This window comes from Mauremys reevesii, unplaced genomic scaffold, assembly GCF_016161935.1.
Source record: "Mauremys reevesii isolate NIE-2019 unplaced genomic scaffold, ASM1616193v1 Contig1, whole genome shotgun sequence".
Classification (NCBI taxonomy): domain Eukaryota; kingdom Metazoa; phylum Chordata; order Testudines; family Geoemydidae; genus Mauremys; species Mauremys reevesii.
Genome location: NW_024100715.1, coordinates 4,714,203 through 4,730,725, shown reverse-complemented (window position 1 = coordinate 4,730,725; position 16,523 = coordinate 4,714,203). Strand labels below are relative to the sequence as shown.

The 16,523-nt window shown below is 52.7% G+C and overlaps 1 long non-coding RNA gene across 1 annotated transcript; it reads left to right on the top strand.

The window, feature by feature from the left end:
• The first annotated feature begins 7,675 nt into the window (after positions 1 to 7,675).
• Positions 7,676 to 16,078, top strand: LOC120392538. Its single transcript, XR_005591712.1, has 2 exons — positions 7,676 to 7,775; positions 15,905 to 16,078. It is a non-coding gene; the product is annotated as an uncharacterized LOC120392538 (long non-coding RNA).
• The last annotated feature ends 445 nt before the right edge of the window (positions 16,079 to 16,523 follow it).

Below are 16,523 nucleotides of genomic sequence, written 5' to 3'. Positions count from 1 at the left end.
CAATCCCGGACATGTTAACAAACTTTTCTAAGTAACTATACTGTCTGAATGCATCCCAAGTCCTCAGGGCAAATCAATCATTAAAAAAGGCTTGCTTAAAAAACACTGTTTGCTATTTGCAAAGGTACACTCACCAGAGCTCCCTTCCAGGGCGTCATTCTCTGCAATAGTTGCTTGCGAGGGCTGGGAGCAGGGTAATTCCGTCATGGTGATAAAAGCTCCTGGCTGCTGGGGTCACGGAGTGCTGTGTGCTCTCTGCGAGGTCTTCCTCTTCTTCTTCCTCTTCATCTTCCCCGTCTGCATAATCCTCAGACATGGCAGAGATTACAACCCCACCTCGGAATCCACAGTCAGGGGGGGGGTACTTGTGCGCAGCCCCTAAAATTGCATGCAGCTCAGCATAGAAGCGGCATGTTTTGACCTTCCGTTTGCTTCTTTGGTTTTCTGGTAGGCTTGTCTGAGCTCCTTAACTTTCACTCTGCACTGCACGGAGTCCCTGCTGTGGCCTTTAGCAGTCATAGCCTTAGAAATTCTTTCAAATACTTTTTCATTTCGTCTTTTGGAACGCAGTTCTGTTAGCACTGAATCATCTCCCCATATAGCGATCAGATCCATTACCTCCCGAGCGGTCCATGCTGGGGCTCTTTCGATTCTCAGGAGACTGCATTGTTAACTGAGCTGATGAGCTGTGCGTGGTCACCTGTGATGATGAGCTCTCCACGCTGTCGAAGCAGGAAATGAATTTCAATAGTTCCCGGGGCTTTTCCTGTCTACCTGGCCAGTGCATCCGAGTTGAGAATGCTGTCCAGAGCGGTCAGTGGTGCACTGTGGAGCTCGGAGGCCAATACCGTCGATTGCGGCCACACTAACCCTATTCCGATATGTTAATACCGATATTAGCGCTACTCCTCTCGTCGGGCAGGAGTACAGAAACCGATTTAAAGAGCCATTAAAATCGATATAAGGTGCCTCCTAGTGTGGACGGTTGTGGCGTTAAATCGGTTTAGTGTAGACCAGGCCTGAGTGTGGAGGCCCCTGGGGCACAGAGCGAGTAGAGGGGGCCCAGGCGAGAGACAGGCCTGCTAAGGCTCAGAGAGGTGCAGCTCCAGGAGTGCAGGGCTTCACCCCCGAGAAGGACTATCACGCTGAAGGGGATTCCTCCCAGGGCCCGTACGCAGCTGAGAGCGCACAGGGCGCCTGAGTGCTAAACAGCTGCCCAAGGCAGACAGATCCCAGGATTAGCTTTTCCTCTCGTAAGGCACAACAGGCCAGATCCGCAGTGTGGGCATAACTCCACCTTCTGACACAAGGGGATGTGCTGCCAGGAAATCCCCCTGAGCAATCACTGCGGCTCAACAGCTGGGAGTAGCAATTGGCATCAGTGCTGCCCCAGTGCAGCCTCCTCTCTTGGACGCTAATGTTCTGTGAGCAGGGGCTGCCCGCGCCAGGAGCCGAGAGCGGACCTGCCGCAGCAGCGCCGGCGGGAGCTCAAACCCAGCGGGGGGGAGAGGGGACCCGCCGCAGGCATGCCACCGAGCCAACTCCCAGGATGCTGGTGCCTAGAGCCGCCCCTGTCTGTGAGCCCCAACCTAGACCTCAACATCACCCACCATCCAGCACTAACTGCAGATTCAAGGCCCCAGCTCATCCCTCTGCACCTGGCTGCTCCGTGCAGGGCGGAGCACATGCCGACCTTGAGGCCAGGGAGGGGTCGCTCCTTTCTGCAGCTGCCGGCTGAGCGCACAGAGACCCACAGCTTGGGTTATAAGCTAGACCCTGGACTAGACTGGCCTGCCACCCAAGGCCTGTGAAAGTGTGGGATCATGGTCCAGGATGGGTTGTAGAAACCAACAGGACTCCACTGGCCATCACATACTGTCCCCAGCTAAAGCCCCTCCAACGCATCCTCAGGGATCTACAACCCATCCTGGACAATGATCCCACACTTTCACGGGCCTTGGGTGGCAGGTCAGTCCTCGCCCACAGACAACCTGCCAACCTGAAGCATATTCTCACTAGTAACTGCACACCGCACCATAGTAACTCTAGCTCAGGAACCAATCCATGCAACAAACCTTGATGCCAACTCTGCCCACATATCTACACCAGCGACACCATCACAGGACCTAACCAGATCAGCTACACCATCACCGGTTCATTCACCTGCACGTCCACCAATGTAATATACGCCATCATATGCCAGCAATGCCCCTCTGCTATGTACATCGGCCAAACTGGACAGTCTCTAAGGAAAAGGATAAATGGACACAAATCAGATATTAGGAATGGCAATATACAAAAACCTGTAGGAGAACACTTCAACCTCCCTGGCCACACAATAGCAGATTTAAAGGTAGCCATCCTGCAGCAAAAAAACTTCAGAACCAGACTTCAAAGGGAAACTGCTGAGCTTCAGTTCATCTGCAAATTTGACACCATCAGCTCAGGATTAAACAAAGACTGTGAATGGCTAGCCAGCTACAAAAGCAGTTTCTCCTCCCTTGGTTTTCACATCTCTACTGCTAGAACAGGCAGGGCCGCCCAGAGGATTCCGGGGGCCCGGGGTCTTCGGCGGCGGGGGGCCCTTCTCTTCCGGGACCCGCCGCCGAAGTGCCCCGAAGACCCGTGGCGGGACCCCCCGCTGCCGAATTACCGCCGAAGCGGGACCCGCCGCCGAAGTGCAGCCCGGTCTTCGGCGGTAATTTGGCGGCGGCGGGGGAGGTCCCGCCGCAGGTCTTCGGGGCACTTCGGCGGCGGGTCCCGGAACGGAAGGGCCCCCCGCCGCCGAATTACCACCGAAGACCGAGCTGAACTTCGGCAGCGGGTCCCGCTCCGTCTTCGGCGGTAATTCGCCAGCGGGGGGTCCTTCCACCCAGGAGCGGAAGGACCCCCCCGCCGGCGAAGACCGGGAGCAAAGAAGCTCCTGCGCCCGGCCCCGCAAGAGTTTTCCGGGCCCCCCGGAGTGAGTGAGGGACCCCGCTCCAGGGCCCCCGAAAAACTCTCGTGGGGGCCCCTGTGAGGCTCGGGGCCTGGGGCAAATTGCCCCTCTTGCCCCACCCCGCCTCAGGGCCTCATCCTCCCTGATTGAACTAACCTCGTTATCTCTAGCTTGCTTCTTGTTTGCTTATATATACCTACCCCTGGAAATTTCCACTACTTGCATCCGACGAAGTGGGCATTCACCCACGAAAGCTCATGCTGCAAAACGTCTGTAGCTCTGACTTAGGCGCTTTCCAAATAAGGCACCCTTACTCTGGAATGAGAACATCCACCCATGGGAGTTAATCCACTTTCATTCATCACTTCCTCTCTTATTCTGGATTAATATTTAGGTGTGAACAAGCCCCCCATAAGAACCTAAAACACTTAGTGATTTTGGAAATTGTACCCATAATATATATATATATATATATATATATATATATATATATATATATATATATATATATATCAATAAGAACATACAGAAAACGACACCTCGGAGATACTGGTTTGTGCTCTGCAAACACCTTTCTATATTTTAACAAAAATAAAATTCCAATTGCCGTAAGAAATGAAGACTCAAGTTCTGACCCAGTGAGAGCAGCTAAACCTGAGGCCTTGGGCTCCACGTGTATCTTACACTCTGAGGCCCAGGAACTTATGCACGTTGGTCTAGATTTGGTTTCAGTGGTGTTGCCCTTCCTTTAGTTTAAACTGGAATCTTGGATGCTTGACTGTTCTCCAAATGCTCTTTGCAGAACCTGATTCGAAGTCAATTGAGTTGTTTCGCTAGTTTGTATCAAGCCTGTTTGGTGCTTGGTTCTCTGCAGCAAAATAAAACGTGAAACATTCGAAGGGGGGGCAGGCATAGGTGCCGACTCTGTGGGTGCTCCAGGGCTGGAGCACACATGGGGAAATATTAGTGGGTGCTCTGCACCCACCTGCAGCCAAGTTCCCCTCCACTCTGCCCCACTTCCTCCTCCTCCGCCTACCTCCCAGTGCTTCTCCCCGGCCGCCACAAAACAGCTGTTGGACCACTTTGGGGGCAGGGAAGAAGCAGGAACGTGGCACGCTCAGGGGAAGAGGCAGGGCTGGGGTGGGGATTCGGGGGGAAGGAGTCAGAACGGGGGCAGGGACTTTGGGGAAGGGGTTGGAATGGGGGTGGGGCAGGGGCAGGGCCTCATGGAAGGGGTGGGATTGGGGCGGTGCCGGGGGCAGAGGGGAGTCGAGCACCCACTGGCAGGAGCAGAAGTCGGCGCCTACTGGGGGAGGTGGATTTGTCCATTTTCTCTACTTGGCTCCCCCCACCCCCTTTTCCCTCAGGCCTTTCCCCCCTTGCTGACATTTAGTTGTTACCTAGATCTAAAGAGCTGCCCCTTGTAGCTGTTTGCGAATGGCTCAAACCTCTCACTGTGTTTTGTGTCACTGACAAAACTACTGTGTTTATATTGTGGTTGTGGCGGGTCCTTCCTGACCCTGTGCGATGGATCTCTGCACTGCGATCAAATCCCTGGGAAATTCTCCCTCCCAGTTCTGTGTCCTGGGGCCCAAATGTCTTTTGTCTAACAGCAAAGGTACAAATCCTGGCTTGTCACTACAAGTCGAAGGCTCATGAGCTGTTTTATCAAAAACTCCAGCACTCGAACGTTCACTGGCTCTAGACAATTTAATTCTCTTGTATCTGGAAATATTTCCTCCTCTCCTTTTCTGAAACCACAGGCCAGAGGCCATGGAATATATGGGTATCTTTCCCCACACACATGCTTAAAATCATCAATTGCCAAAGCCTGAAAGGAAAGGCCCTTGGCTCTACAAAGACAGCAGTAACGTCCCTGTTTGTAACTGGATGGCCTCTGTGGTGCTGTGAGGGCTGGACTGGAATCGCGAGCTGTCGCTTTAAGGGATAGTTGAGGGAAGGGAGAGGCTGCCTGGTCCTGCTTGCACACTGGAGGGCTCTAGTGAAGCCTGGCACCTGGGAACAGCAACCAGTAGAAAGAAGTGGCCTAGGACAAGGGGGAGTTGTGTATATGAGGGGAAAGATTTTGTTTATACCCTTTGATCTGTATTTAAATTGGGGGGGTGTGTGTTACACATTGAGACGGAGGCACATGGTAGTGACCGGAGCACAAGGCCACTGCCTGGTCTGTCGCTGCCGTTCTGAGAGTGATGTTCAGCCCGGCGTGAAAGGCCGGTGCACAGCCCTGCACGGCACTGAAGTGCTAATCTTGTGTGGGGAGAGGGGGGCAGGAATAGACGAATGGAGCAGCTTCACAACAGCACCTCTGCTGCTCCTCCCTTCACCCCCGTGCACCATGGAAGGGGTTTTCTGGTGACACTGGTGCAAAGGCCTGCTGCAGCCTTCACTCCCCTGCTCACACGCTGGGGTAGCAGCTGCTAGAAGGGGCTGGGCTGGAGCCCCTGTGCTCTGGCTCGGGGGACGGGGAGAAATGGGGTTTATAGAGGTCGGTTGGGATCCCTTTGAGAAAGTGAATTGCACTTTGGATAAGTCAGTTAAACTTCCTTGTGCCTAGTTATTGCTCGTGGCAGAAGAGACGTAACACGTCGCTTAGTGTTACACAGCCATTTAAAGCAGCAAATTAGGAATTAATCATTCCTGTCGTTTCACACCCAGAGAGCTGTTGTAATGATTGGGGCCTACCCCAGCTATGAGCCGAAATGTCGAACAGTGGGTGAGTTCATAGAATGTCACAACGAATGCTGACAGAAAACGAAACAAAAGGCTGAATTAGTTGAAAGAAAAAGGTCAATTGTTACAAGCCAAGGTCTAGGTGAAAATCAGGCCTGGTAAACAAAGGGGAATAGAGTGGGAAGGCTGCTTTTAGAGGTCTCGATTCAGTCACAACCCACTTCTGGAAAGCTGGGCCTATTTCCAGAATACCATATACAAATCTCATGCATATGTATTTTTCAGAATAGCCCTGGATCCAACATCTTCCACTCTGGGACCTAAACAAGGCTCTGATCTTGGGAACACACACAGACTCCTGCTTTACTTTAAAAGCATGAGTAGCAAGTTAAGCACGGGCTTCAGCATCTGAATATCTGGCTGGTCCTGCAGAGGCAGCTACTAGGGGCTGAGCACTTAAATAAAATGGCCAATAGTGAGACTGTGGCTGTTGTAGATGCAGATAAAATCATAAGACGAGGCTTTGTGATTATGTACAACTGTCACTGAATCTGAAGTTTGCCCAGATTGCTCTTCCATCCAAAACGAGGTACCAGGCATCAGTTTTACATTCGCATTTAGGCCCCACTTGTGCAGACGTGTGAATGAGACGTTGTACCCATAATGCTTTATGGGAATATGCTTATGAATGTATATATGACATCACTGGAATATCTTTTATGCTACATATGCCATGTAACATATCTCTGCAAAGGTTATGACCTACTGAATATATTTGTCCTATTTGTATGCATGTGTCACTTTTGTATTTGAAGTTATGAATATTGGCCGTGTACTTGTTTGATTTTAAGTAGCCTCAGTAAGGCATTTGGGCAGCTTCTTTAGAAAGGAATTTGCAAGTTAAGTGCCCAATCAAGAAACACTTAACGGACAATGGATCTTGGAAGGCTCCAATCCACATAAGAAGTCTACTTGAGGCCGTTCAAGGTAGCATGTGAACCATGGCTGTGACCTGTAAGTTCTGAGTCATGTGTGAACATGTGACTTGCCCATGTGACTCCAAAACTCCATCTTGTCACTGGTATTCTACACAGGGGAAGGGAGGGGTGTCCACCCACAAGAGAGAGTCTATTTAATCCCCTGGAAGACCCCTCCATTTGGTCTTCACCTGACTCAAGAGATAGCCTCTCCACCCCCAAAGGATACCTGAAAGAAACTGGAACAAAGGACAGTAACCACAGGGATGTGAGTGATTGCTGGACCCAGACTAGAAGGAGGCTAGTCTGTAAAAAAAGCTTACTGGACCATCTCTGAGGGTGAGGTTTCACCTGGAATCACTTTCTTACTGTATTAGGCATAGACTTGTGTGTTTTATTTTATTTTGCTTGGTAATTTACTTTGTTCTGTCTGTTACTGCTTGGAACCACTTCAATCCTACTTTTTGTATTTTATAAAATCACTTTTTACTTATTAATTAACCCAGAATAGGTATTAATATCTGGGGGAGGGGCAAACAGCTGGGCATCTCTCTCTATCAGTGTTATAGAGGGCAAACAATTTATGAGTTTACCCTGTATACGCTTTATACAGGGTATAACTGATTTATTTGGGGTTTGGACCCCAATGGGAGTTGGACATCTGAGTGTTAGAGACAGGAGCACTTCTTAAGCTGTTTTCAGTTAAGCCTGCAGCTGTTGTGGGATGTGGTTCAGACCTGGGTCTGGGTTTGCAGCAGCCAAGCATGTCTGGCTCAAACCAGGCACTGTTCTGAAGTCCCAGGCTGGCAGGGGAAGCAGCTCAGAGGTCGTCTAAGCACATCAGTTGGCAGTTCCCAAGGGGGTTTCTGTGATCCAGCCCCAGAAGCACCCAGCCAGGACCGTTAGGCAAGGGAAGGCTGCTGGCAGTGTGTTTGGAGGGAGATTCAAAACTCAGGCAGCCAATGAGAAGAGCCCGTTTGCTCTGAGCCTGCTGTATTGGTGGATGATGCAGAACGAATACGCAGCTGGTAGTAACAGGTGCTTCCTTATCATACCGGGCTGTGCTGCCCTCACTCAGCTTCCTGCGCGCTGAGACATGTGGCAATTCAGGCTGCTTGCTTGGGAGATAACATGCAGGGACACCCCCCACCATGGCCTGGCTGAGGCAGGTAAGAGATGGTTTTTATTCCTTCCCAGGGCTCATTTACACCCAACAGCAGGAAAGAGTCCAGGGGCCTTGATTTTCCAGCTGCGACTAGTGATTCTGGGGGCCCAGCGGCTGGAGACACATGAAAGGCACCTGATTTTTCAGAAAGCGCCAGTGGCACCCGCCCTCTGGCCCTTGTCCGTCTTTAAGATGCCCCAAGCTGAGCCCCCCTAATCACCAGTCTGGGTGGAAAGTCTTGGCCTGTAGCTCCCAGGTCATTTTGGAAAGAAACATGGGGAAATATTGGGATTGATTTGTAGTAAACAATCCAAATGATAACAGGGTAGACGGGTCTGTCGGGGGGTGGGCAGTCACCCACCCACACCCCACTGCACACAGGACTTGTAGGAGAGAGAGGAAGAAGCAGGCTTATTTTTTGCTCCCACTGCTTTTGGAAATCTGGCACCTAAATGGGAGCAGAGCTCTTCTGAAAATCTAACCCCAGATCTGTCTCCCCTGTGCATGGAGAGCACGATTCAGCTTTCCCATAACTGTCCCCCACTGCCCCCCGACTACCCCTATTTAGAGTTGCCAACCCTCCAGGATTGGCCTGGAGTCTCCCAGAATCAGCATCATTCTCCCGGTGGCTATTGAAAGCAATTCAGGAGATTTTAATAAGAAAATGACATTACGTCATACTAGGGGGGGTGGGGAAGTCTCCCGGAATAGCTTCAGTCAGAGTTGGCAACTCTACTTTGTGCGCTATGGGAGACTCACCATGAGGTTGGGGTGGGAAGATGCCAAAATTGTGCCCAGTTGTTAGATAGTTACCCATCCATCCCCATAGGCACTGTCTCGCTCTATCTATCCATGCGTTCCCAAACTTATCATCTGTCTGTCTTATCTATAACATTTTGGATGAAAAATGTAATAAAATTGCAGATTTAAAAATTTAGGGGGGAACAGGGCCGCCCCGGGGAGGGCAATTTGCCCCGGGCCCCACGGGGCACCCATGAGAATATAGTATTCTATAGTATTGCAACTTTCTTTTACGGAAGGGGCCTCCGAAATTGCTTTGCCCCAGGCCCCCTGAATCCTCTGGGCAGCCCTGTTTGTTCTCCTGTGCAAAATCACAGCAACAAGATGGTGTCAAGTATCAGAGGGGGAGCCGTGTTAGTCTGGATCTGTAAAAGCAGCAAAGAGTCCTGTGGCACCTTATAGACTAACAGATGTATTGGAGCATGAGCTTTCGTGGGTGAATACCCACTTCATCAGACGCATGTAATGGACATTTCCAGAGGCAGGTATAAATATGCAGGCAAGAATCAGTCTGGAGATAAGGAGGTTAGTTCAATCAGGGAGGGTGAGGCCCTCTTCTAGCAGTTGAGGTGAGAACACCAAGGGAGGAGAAACTGGTTTTGTAGCTGGCTAGCCATTCACAGTCTTTGTTTGATCCTGAGCTGATGGTGTCAAATTTCCAGATGAACTGAAGCTCAGCAGTTTCTCTTTGAAATCTGGTCCTGAAGTTTTTTTGCTGCAGGATGGCTACCTTTAAATCTGCTATTGTGTGGCCAGGGAGGTTGAAGTGTTCTCCTACAGGCCTTTGTATATTGCCATTCCTAATATCTGATTTGTGTCCATTTATCCTTTTACGTAGGGACTGTCCAGTTTGGCCGATGTACATAGCAGAGGGGCATTGCTGGCACATGATGGCGTATGTAACATTGATGGATGTGCAGGTCAATGAGCCGGTGATGGTGTGGCTGATCTGGTTAGGTCCTGTGATTGTGTCGCTGGTGTAGATATGTGGGCAGAGTTGGCATCGAGGTTTGTTGCATGGATTGGTTCCTGAGCTAGAGTTACTATGGTGCGGTGTGCAGTTACTGGTGAGAATATGCTTCAGGTTGTCAGGTTGTCTGTGGGCGAGGACTGACCTGACACCCAAGGCCTGTGAAAGCGAGGGATCGTTGTCCTGGATGGGTTGTAGATCACTGATGCTGCGTTGGAGAGGTTTAAGCTGAGGACTATAGGTGATGGCCAGTGGAGTCCTGTTGGTGGGTCTGGAGGTATATATTGTCACCAAATTTGAAATAATTGTGCGTGAGGATAAAGTCACAGCGCTCAGCAACACAGGGAGAGACAGTCCCTGCCCCAGCTGAGATCAGGGCTCCATTGTGCCGGGTGCTGCACAGACACACAGTGGGTACATCCACGCTGCAGCTGGAAGATGTCATTTCCAGCTTGAGGAGATATACTAAATACTAGCCGCAGGGTGGCAGAAGGGATTAGCTGTCCCCCAAGTACAATCCCAACCAAGACCTGAGGTAGGTACTTAGGTTTTTAGTCCTGCTGCCACAGCTACACTCTATTTTTAGCCTGGCAGTTCAATCGCAGCTAGTGTGGGTATGGCTGCTCCAGCCAGAAATTACACCTTCCAGCTCCAGTGCAGACACACCCCAGTGAGACCAGGGCCGCCCAGAGGATTCCGGGGGCCTGGGGTCTTCGGCGGCGGGGGGCCCTTCCGTTCCGGGACCCGCCGCCAAAGTGCCCCGAAGACCCGCGGCGGAAGCCCCCCGCCGCCGAATTACCACCGAAGCGGGACCCGCCGCCGAAGCGCAGCCCGGTCTTCGGCGGTAATTCGGTGGCGGGGGGCCCCCACCGCGGGCCTTCGGGGCACTTCGGCGGCGGGTCCCGGAACAGAAGGAGCCCCCCGCTGCCAAAGACCGGGATGTGCTTCGGCGGCGGCGGTGGGTCCCGCTTCCCCCCCAGCCCCGGCCCCAGCCTCAGCCTCTTACCCGGGGCTGTGAGCTCCACGCCGAGCGGAGGCAGCTGCCCCGCCCCCTCCCCACGCCGCTCTGAGCGGGGCGGGGCTCAGGCCCTGTTGGAGCTCCAAGCCCCGCCCCCTCACCATGCGGCTCGGATCGGGGCGGGGCTCAGGGGCTCGGCCGGAGACATGCCGCTGATGCCGAGGCTCCAGGAGAGGGGCGGAGGTGGGAGCCTCCGCTCTTCTCTTGGGGGCCCCTGCGGAGCCTGGGGCCCGGGGCAAATTGCCCCCTTTGCCCCCCCCCTCTGGGCGGCCCTGAGTGAGACAGTCCCTGCCCTGCAGAGCTCACAGTCTAAACAGGCAAACTGGTCCTATTCCACAAGTAGAGAAACTGAGGTCCAGAGAGATGAAGTGTCTTGCCTAAGGCCACACAGGGAGTGTGTGGCAGAGCTGAGAATTGACTCCAGATCACCTGCATCTTGGGTGACCAGATGTCCCGATTTTATAGGGAAAGTCCTGATTTTTGGGTCTTTTGCTTATATAGGCTCCTATTACTCCCCACCCCCGTCCTGATTTTTCATACTTGCTGTCTGGTCACCCTACCTGCATCAAAGCCCAGTTCATTAATCCCAAGGCCAGCCTTCCTCAGTCTCATCTATCTCCAATCCTTGTCTCAGCCTCCTCTCCCGCCTTTCCCCGTTCCTCCTCCTCTCCCATGTACCCACCTTCTGTCAGTCACTTGCCCTGAAGGAGCTTAATTGTTCCTCCAATCCCCTGCTTCAGGCTCAAGCCAGCCTCTGGCTGACGGGTTGAGAAGAAACTCTCCTGGGGACAGGCTAATCCATAGCTGTCCACTACAGGGTTTCCTCTGCAGGAGCTGGCACTCGCCACTGTAAGCGGCAGGATACCGGGCTAGATGGGCCCATGGGTCTGATCCAGTCAGGTAATTCCTAGGTTCTCGCTGATCTCTGCCTCCTCCATTTCCCACCCTCCTTCTGCCTCACCAGAGCCGTTCTCTCTCCTCTAACTCACAGAGCGAGTCTGGGACAAGTCCCTACCCCCAGCGTTGCAGAGGCACTGGCATCATCAGAGCACCAAACAGGAGCCATAATTCAGGTGCTGGGGGGCGGGGGGGGATGCACAAGGGGCCATCGCAAGCCAAGGCAGAAGCTGTCACTATGAAGTGTGCGGACGAGGCAGCCGGCCCATCGCCCCTCCAGAGCGGGTGGGGCAGGAATGCAATGAGTGGCAGGTGCAGGGTATGAAGAGGGGGAGCTCGATGCCCAGACGTTCCCTCCGCTCCCTTCCCAGCAGGACACGAGGCAGCCTTTAGTGTGTGGATGCAAGAGAACTTCCAGCAGCGTGGGGCTATATTAGCAAGGTGGAGGGGGGGGAAACACACTCCTGTCCATGTGTCCGGTCTCCCTGGACCATTAACTCATCCCTGCGATGCCAGAAAACACCCCAGTCCAGGCTGCCCCAGAGCACGGAGCCAGTCAAGTCCAACAGTTCCCCTCTGCTCCCACACAGGGGTAGCATCCTGCTGGGCTCATACACGTGCTCGTCCTCCTTCCACCACTAGGGGGCGCTGCGTCAGTGCTGTGTTCTGTCCTACTGGGGCTCAGCCCTTGTCTACACGGGAAAGTTGGGCTGTAAGTGGAACTGGTCTAGTGAACCCGGGGCCCAGGGCAGCCCGCTAGGTGGATGCTCTGCTCTTGCTTTGAATGATGGGTTTTGTTTTGTTTTGGGTTTTTTCCCCTGCACAGGAAGGACCCGCTCTCAGCAGGGTTAGTACAGAGATGCTTTGGCTTCCTGTCAGGGGTGGATGGAAAATATTTCACTGTGGTGTGAGACAGGCAACACATTTGTGTGGTACCCAGAGCTGGGGAAACGGAGCCTCGTTGCAGTCACTGCGGCTCAGAGTCGCTGGCGCAGAGCTGTGGAGCAGAGATCCCTCCCCATTCCTCCTGTGGCAGTGAGGAGTACGCCTTTAAGGGCTGAGCTTCCCAGACAGAGTCTGGGCAGGGCGCTGGGCAGCTCTGGTGGCTCCGCACGGCCAGGCCTCAGACCCAGAATCAAGCCTGACTCTTGCAAACACCAAGGCCAAGAGACCCAAAGGTACTTAGGTGCCTCACTTCCAAAATGGGAGCCTCTGAGGATCTGGGTGAGTGTGAGCACTGACCTCCACAGCTCCCCTCTCCCTGCAGAGAGCGAACCCTGCCCCGCCTCTGGGGCGCCCGGCAGTGCCAAGCCCAGCGCAGAGCCATTCACTTGGGGTTTCATGCTGGGGCAAGGGGATGAAGTAGGGGAGGCCCCCCAAAGCAGAGAGTATCAGATGCCAGGATACCCCCTGAACACCACTAATGGAGGGACCCCCCCATACCTGGGTCCTGCCCTGAGCCCCCAATGGAGGAGCCTCCCCCTGCCCAGATCCCCCTGAATCCCCCAATGCAGGAGCCTCCGTGCCTACCCAGATCCCCTGAACTCCCAGTGAAGGCGCCGACCCTGAAGGGAGAGTGAGACCCCCTGGGGGCCTGGCCCACTGACCGGGGGCCTGCCAGAGACTGTTCGAAAGCTGAGGCGTAGCCCAGACCCTGTGGCTCTGTGACGGGGCCGGAGGGGGACATTTGGAGGAGGCAGCTGGAGAAAGTGACCAGCACTGGAGCCACCCAGGGAGGGGGAAGCGGGAATTGGACAGAGAGATTCAGGCCTCTGTGACCCACATTTGACCCATTGGGCTGGACCTGCCCCGGTTCCGACAGCTGCTTTTCAGCCGCAGGCGTGTAACGCTGATGCCAGTGGAAGTGTCAGTGGGACCCAACTGGAGCTAAAGGCCCCGTTTGTTCTTGATGATGCAGTTTCTGTTTCTAGAGCTGATTCTCATTGGCAGCCAGTGCGTGAGCAGGGGAATCGCTGGCTGCAGGCCCCTGCATCACTTTCTGCCACTAGAAACCTCCTCCATGGTGCATGGGGAGGAGGGGCAGAGATCCTGCTGCAAAGCTGCTCCATTCATCTGTTCCTGCCCCCAAACCAGATTCTGGGGCATTTCCAGCCTGCAGCCTCCTCCTGCTTCCTCTCCCACCACCACCACTTCCTTTCGATTTATCTGCACACAGAAACGGAAGGGTTTAGCTCCCTGGGATAGCTAAAGCCGTATAACCCCTTAGTCTGGACATGGTTACGCCAGTATAAAAGGTGCTTAGTAGGGTTGTCATCCCTCCAGGATTGGCGTAGAGTCTTCAGGAATTGAAGATTAATCTTTAATGAAAGATTATGTCATGTGATGAAAGCTCCCAGAATATGGCCAATTAAAATTGGCAGTCCTAGACTTAGGCTTGTGCTGATGTAGCTAGTCCCACAAGGGGCGGACTGTACCCTTTACTGGCACAAGCTAAAACATTCAAGGGAGATTTAAACTGAAATAAGAGCGTCCATCCACCAAGCTGCAAGGGTTGAACCGAGTCAGAGTGCGGTAGAACCTCAGAGTTACCAACACCAGAGTTACACACTGAGCAGTTAACCACACACCTCAGCAGCAGAGAAAAAAACAACAACAAAAACCAGGCAAATACAGAGCAGTACAGTGCTGTGCTGAACGCACACTACTAGAAAACAGCATTTTGCTTCTGCACAGTAGAATGGTTAAAATAGAGGAGTGAGTCGGGATGCCTGGGTTCTGTTCCTAGCACTGCTACTGACTATGTGAACATGGCAGGGTGTTGGTTTGTGCCTCTGCCTTAATTTCATCCTCTGTGAAATGGGTGTAAACATGCTCACCCAAAGCACCTTGTGATCCGCGGATAATTGGTTCTGTATAAAAGCAAAGAATTGATTGACAGTTTTGGACACATCTTTCCTTTAAATAGCTGTGTTTTCTGACACCCCCTCCCCATTATCTTCACCAGAAGAATATTTTCTGCACAGTAAAGTTTCAAAGTTGTATTAAGTCAATGTTCAGGTGTAGACTTTTGAAAGAACATCCATAATGCTTTGTCCATTCCTGAGGTGTTCGCAACTCTGAGGTCCTACTGTAATGGGCGGTGTGTGTGTGTGTGTGTGTGTGTGGGGCCAGGCCTTACAAAGTGGGGTGCTATGACTGAGCGCTGCACAAGCACCAGCCAGAGCAGCCCCAGGCCGATCAGAGCGAGCAGGGCGGGTGCAGGCCCCCAGTAGAACCAGATCGATTTGAGGTTCTGAACAGCTGACTCGGTTCCCAGAAACATGCGGTTACCCAACCTGCAGCTACTCCCCAAATTGTTTCCTGTTATTACACTGCTGCGTGCTCTGCGTGCAGCCCCCGCACCCCCGCCAAGTGCTGGGAGGGGGAACCCGTGGCTGGTATTGTCACCTCCGGTTCAAGGCTCGGGGCTGTCAGCCAATCACTGGGCGCAGGCGACTGTTCAGGACTGTATAAAAAGCTCTGCAGAGCTGTGCCGCTGCCTGCTGCTGCTGTGTGCTTCCTCGCTGCCCAGAGTTGGGTGAGTGGCCCTTATATTGGGGGCGGGGAGGAAGAGATGTGACCCCCAAAGGGGAGCAGGAGGGGAGGAGGAAGAGACATGGCCCTGGAGTGGGAGGGGGGTAAGAGAGACAGGCCTTGGTTGTTGAGCCTTTAGGGTGGAATCAGGTCACATCTTTTCGAGCTTTTCTCTGCATCCCCAAGGCCTGGAACTGTAGCTTTGTTTTAAATGGAAGCTGAGATTCCCCTGTAACTGCTTGGCCCTGGGAGCTGGGCTTTTGAAAACACCAAATATCATAAGACTTATAACATGGAGAGACTTGGCAACACAGGTGAGACCTTACAGCAGTCTAGGGGATTTAGATCCATAATTATCTGCATAGTAGTGGTGTCTGGGACCTGGCGGAGCTTAGGGCCCTGGTGTGCGCTTGTCTTTGTCTGTAACTAAAATTGAGTTTTGGACACATCTTTCCTTTAAATAGCTGTGCTTTCTGACACCCCCTCCCCATTATCTTCACCAGAAGAATATTTTTTTTGGCGCAGAGACGGGTCTGTAGACCTGCGTCTCTTCCTTTGTCATGTTTCTTAGGCTATGTCTACACTACCCGCGTTACAATGCGGCCGCAGCAGCGCTGTGACGTGGACAGTGTAGACACGCTGTATCGCCGGGGGAGAGCTCTCCTGGTGATAGCCCCCACCCCCACCCCAATAGCTTTCACCCCTGAACGACAAAAGTTTTAGTGCTGAAAGTGGCAGTGTAGACACAGCCCTACTAGTGGCAAAAACATCCCTGCTCAACGCCTTTTTTTTTTCATAGGGATTTAGCTTTCTGAAGAGGATGATCCCTTTCAAATTCAGTTTCCCTTGGGATGAGGGGTGTGGGGAAGATAAGCCGGCAGGAGCAGTGTGTTTCTCTCTCTCTCTTCCCCAGGTGCAGGGTAAAGTGCCCACCAGGATCCTGAGACCAAACAGAGATTTTGATTTCTACTGAAGTGGTTGCTGGTTTGTATGTTGCAGTGGGGAACAATAAAGCAGTGTCTATACTGGCAATTTCAGTGCTAACACTTTTGTCACTCAGCGGTGTGAACACCCCCCCACCCCATCCAGCTGACAAAAGTTTTAGCGCTGAAAAGCGCCAGTATTGACAGCGCTTTATCGTTCAGGGTGGTTTTGTTTTATCGCCGGGAGAGCTCGCGCCTGGTGATAAAGTACAGCTACACGGCACTGCAGCTGCGGTGCCGGAAGGTGCACTGTGTAGCCATAACCTAAAAGAAGGCGGGTCTTCAGGATGCCTGAGTTCTTTACCCAGATGTGGGGGAGTGAAGTCTAGTGGTCAGAGCACCCATTTAAAACCCAGCCCTGGGAGAAAGTTGTCTAATGGTTAAAATAGAGGAGTGAGTCAGGATGCCTGGGTTCTGTTCCTAGCGCTGCTACTGAGTATGTGAACATAGCAGGGTGTTGGTTTGTGCCTCTGCCTTAATTTCATCCTCTGTGAAATGGGTGTAAACACGCTCACCCAAAGCACCTTGCGATCTTTGGATAATTGGTTC